We start from the raw sequence: 5,142 nt of genomic DNA on the forward strand, positions 1-5,142 counted from the left end.
GCGCAGACAACAGGAAAGTTTTGCTTTTATCTCAATGAAGAAAGGGCAGCTGTTTTAGAGTTCTCTCCTCTTTGTTCTCTATTACCTGAGAAAAGGAAAAATGTCTCAGCAGATCAATCTAAAATAGAAATACTGGCCCTATCTGGCAGAGACTGCAAAAATACTCAAATCTAAATTCCTGTAGCACATTATAGTTTTGTCTTGTGGGAGAATTTAGTCCAATCAGTGACATGTTAGCCAGATCCAACCTGCAGGACACTTGTTTAAGCTAGTTCCTTTTCTTTGGAGGAGATGAAGATGTGTTTGCTCACATAATAGTGGAACACTTTCTGTTGTGCATGATTCGTGCACGTGTGTCTGTGGCAGCCCATGTTGGGGCAAAGGAGAAGCAAAGGTGTTTTTCCACTGTACTGTGTGGCACCGTGGGAAGCCTGGAAGTTGTCACTCTTCTATCTTACTGAGTCCTGGAGCTGCCATCCAATCCTAAAGCCACAGACTGGAATGCATAAAGATGATAAATATTTTTAATTGGCTATTGTTCTGTATTTATTAACATATATTATCAAATGTACCACTATATTTATATGTTTGTGATTCCTGTGAAAATTAGATGCAGGTAGTTGTTAAGGGAAGCTACTATAAAAAGTAGTAGGTGGTGGGAGTTGTGGTGAGAGATGCACAGCCTAAAAAATCAAAATTGTGAATGACTTCCTTAAAAGGAAATGCTGACATCTGAAAAACAAAGTCCTGTAATTAGGGTTTGGCTTTGTGCTTGCTCTGGTCTTTATATGCCTGAGTGCCTTGGCACAAATCTGGGCTTTTATATCTACAAAATGGAGAAGGCTTTTTTTCAGCAAAAGTTATGAAAATACCAAAGCAATGGAAAATAAACAAAACATGCTGGAGAGTTCAGAGTCCTTCTGATCTCTTTCAGATATATATTTCATTGTCATTTGCACAGTTTTAGTATTGAAGGGAGCTATTTAATGTTAAAGAGCTGAACTAGACATCAAAACTAGAGATTTTTACCTCTGTAAATTTGTATTAGAGTTTATATTTTCCTCTGACAAACCTATTCTTAAGATGGAATCCTGAGAATCAAATTGAGTTTGTTCTTGTTTACTTTTAGATGCCTGTCTTAGATGTCAAGCTGAAAACAAACAAGAAGATTGTGTTGGTATGTAGTGACTTCATTCGCTTGTTTTTCAATTGAAGCTTCTCTCAGTATGGTGCATTTTAAAGTTTGAAGGGAATACTGATTTTATTAATGCTCAAAAGTAAACTGGTGTTCTGTTCTACATTGTATCATCTTTCTGCATTAGTAATACTTTATGCTTTATTTTTGAGCAATAAAAAAAATCAGTTTTCATGTCAGCTGTGCTGTAAAACAAAACAGCTTCCAATTTCCTGTCAACACGTACACAACTAAGAGGTTTAGGTTTCTTTTCATTGTGAGCACATTTGAGATCATAATGTACATTTTTGAAGTGGGTAGGAAAAAGCTGCTTTTTTTTTCAGCAGTGCATGCCAGAAAGCACAATGGTAGTACAAGTAAAAATCCTGTGTTCTGAAATAAACGTGTGTCTGAGTTAGAAAGTGGTATTTTCCCACTCGTAATTCAGAGATAATGGAGGCAACGACCTGGTTGTTCACTTTTCATTTTCAGAAGTGGAATCGCTTCAGTTTAAGCATAATCATACTTTCAGTGCCAATGTATGCGAAAGAAGGTCTTAATTCCAAGTGTTTAAATTGGAAATAGTGAAAATTATCTCAAAGAATTTGCTTTAAATCTTTAAGACAACTTTTAAAGCTGTGGTAAACCTTTCCATGCTGTTGAGCTTTGTGTTTTGAAGTGTATTGTCTCAAAAAGAGCCACTGGGGTTTTTTGATGATTGTTTTAATGGGAATAGGGTTTTCCTGTTCAAGATATCTTAATTGGCTTGCTAAGTATTTAAGATAGACAGGAAAAATATAATTTACAGCACTCCTTTGGTACCCTTGTGCTCTTGTGAGGAAAATGTGAGTTAATGAGGAAAATGTGAGTTAATAAGGAAAAAAGGCAAAGTTTTAAAATATTTTTCAGGAGTAAATGCATAACAGATAACAATTTTTGTAGTGTTGGGACAACTGTAGCCTGCAAATAACTCCAGTTGTAAAGTCCCACTTTAAGACTCTGTACTGTGTCACACATGCCTCCCTGCTATCACACACTTCAGTTCAAACAGTGCCTTTCATGTGAGAATTTGGTGATACGCTCTGGTGTGATAATGAGTCAGTAGTGCATTGGCTTTATGTTGGTACTGGGGACGATAAAGGGAAAATCTTTAATAGTTGCACTTATTTCCTGGACAGAACTCATCCCTAAATGTGTTTATACAGTCACAAAACCCTATCACTTTATACAAGAAGGTGAGAATATATGTGTTTCTTTTTTTAATATTTGGAAGGAAGTAAAAGGCTTGATGGTGGAACTCACTATCAACAGGATGATTGTAATAATCCAATCTCAGTTGATAAGTCAGTGATGACCTGTTTTGTCTGAAGTTTCCAGTGCTTATAAATATTTGAGAGTGATAGTTTGAATCTTGCTGTAGGAGTTGATTGAACAGCTGAGTGTGACTGGAACATGTTCTTTCTTCTCTTTCAGTGGTTTGGGGAGAGTGCAATCATTCCTTCCACAATTGCTGCATGTCCTTGTGGGTGAAACAGAATAATCGCTGTCCCCTCTGCCAGCAGGACTGGGTAGTCCAGAGAATAGGCAAATAAAATCTGGAAGGATTTCTTTCTGTTGCACTTACTGGAATGGTGTGTGTGTTATGCCCTATGCTGATGCAGAACAGAAGATGTCCATCAGGACATGACTCACTGGGTTTGCCTGCTCCAAGAGCAGGGTGGGTTTGGTGCAGGCCTCTGGGCCGGCTCACTGCAGGGTTCCACAATTCAAACGGGAGATGCTACTTCAACAAATCTATCTGCTGTGGTTAGAGTGTTGTCTGGATCAGAGCATAGAAACTTAGTGTAGATTATACCCTAAACACAGATCATTTAATCTTTTTCCATTGATAAATGAATTAAATTGAAAGGGTCACCTTACCTGGTCTGATACACTGCGTAGTTTACTTCCAGGATAAAGAAAATGTTTCCTAAGTACTATTATATGCAAAAACACAGTCAGTGTGTTTTTTAAGAAACTATTCTGAGTTTTAATCTAAAATTGACAGTGTATAAAAACATTTGCTATGTGCTTTTTCCATTACACTCTATTAAACATTTCTAATTGAGAGTTTCTTTATGACTTTCGTTTTCTTGTATCTCTAAATCTGTTACTCTGTTATATTCTATACATGATTTCTACAGCCATAACATTAAAATTTAACCATGTTAATAACTTTTTTTATTTGTATTTCTGTTAGTGATCATGGAGACATGTATTTTTAATCCAAAGATTTTTTTGTACAAAGCCATGTATTTGATATCAGTTAACTAGAGGTGTAGACAATCATGCTGGTTAGCTGATTAATATAGGAAGCAAACAAAAGTGATAATTTAAATAACCCAAGGAAAGGAGGCACTAATTAAATCTAGGGAAAAAGGCTAAATTGTGATTTCATGAAAATTCGGTTAATAGAAATTCCTTTATTATCTTTTTATTGGTGGAAGCATTTTTTAATTTTTGTGGAAATCCTGAATATATCATCTTTGAATTTTTTCCTACAGCTTTTTAAGTGCTTGTCTCTAACTTTGTCTTTTCCTTAAATATCCAAATTACTATGAATCTGAATATATGCTGTGGGATTTTCAAAATATATGTAACAGAGAGGTAGAATTATTGCTTTCAATCTGTAACAAATTCAGGCTTAATAAAATGGTCAATCAATATGGGTGAAATTGAAGCAATATATTATGCATTGTTTACTTCTATCATCTTTAATGTTTAATGTGTTTCTCAGTAGATGTGTTTCTGTCTAATTCTGAGTACATTTAAAGAGGTTTATCTTCACGGTATAAAGTAGTTCCAATCTCTGTCTCATCAAGCATATTGCAGAATTTACTGTGGTTTTGTTTAATATTGTAATCTTGGTTTTTAAGATGTTGTGATTTTTTAAATGTAGCTTTTGTTTAATTGCACACTGAGATTAAAAAATCCTGAGTCACTGTTACACTCTACCACATCAGTTGTTACTATGCCAGATGATGTCTGTCTTAAAACTCAAAACAAATGTAAAATATATTAACAGTAGTAATGAAGTGCCTCTAGCATTTACATTGTTGTGGAGTATTTCTGTTTGTGTAAAAGTAATCCCAAAATTCTTGCTAAAAAAAGAAATCAGAGTGGGCATGAAAATAAATTTTAGCTGTCACAGTCAAACTGTATCTTAACTACCACCTGACCTCTGGTAGTGCCATCTAGTCCCATCAGAGGACTTTATTCATTTTTCTTTGGTTTATAGGTGAATATGGAAAGTACCAAACCCTGCTTTTAGCTCATGTCACATGCATGGCAAGAGTAGCTGAGAATTACAGTTGTGGAAGAGTTTTTCCGAAGTGTCAGCTCAAAGGGTGTTGACACAAATGAGGTATTAGGAAAGTTAATGTTGAAATGAAAGCAGCTGATATTTTTGTGTATCTGTTTGCATATTTTAAGTATCTTGTTGACCAGTAATTGAGGTTCATCCAGAACATAAGGTAATGAATTTTAAGTCCTGCATATTTTCTCTGTGATTTAGTGATTAGCCTATGTCCCAGTCTTTCTATGAGCTCCACACCAGAGAACTCCAAATCATACCTTGATATGGCTGATGTGCGTGGTTGTTAGTACATCCCAGTACATCCCTCTGTTCAGTTCTGTCATTGTTCACCTCTTGTACATGAAAAAAAAATAATTTTTGCTTCTCATCCAAACATACTGGTTAATGAGCAGGTAACACTACCTTAAATAGACATTGTCAACCAATAGATTAATGGTGATCTGCTTTTCTCCAGTGTTTAATAAACGCTGAGCAGATTTGGATAAGTCAGCAAGCAAATCTCAAAAGTGACTGGAGTAATGAGTATATGTTGAATGATCATATTGTTTGATTTTGCTGTTAATGAAGTTATGTTATTGTAGAGAAAATTTATGTTCAACAGAAACTGGGAAAG

This window comes from Geospiza fortis, unplaced genomic scaffold (assembly GCF_000277835.1).
Source record: "Geospiza fortis unplaced genomic scaffold, GeoFor_1.0 scaffold318, whole genome shotgun sequence".
NCBI classification, from domain to species: Eukaryota; Metazoa; Chordata; class Aves; order Passeriformes; family Thraupidae; genus Geospiza; species Geospiza fortis.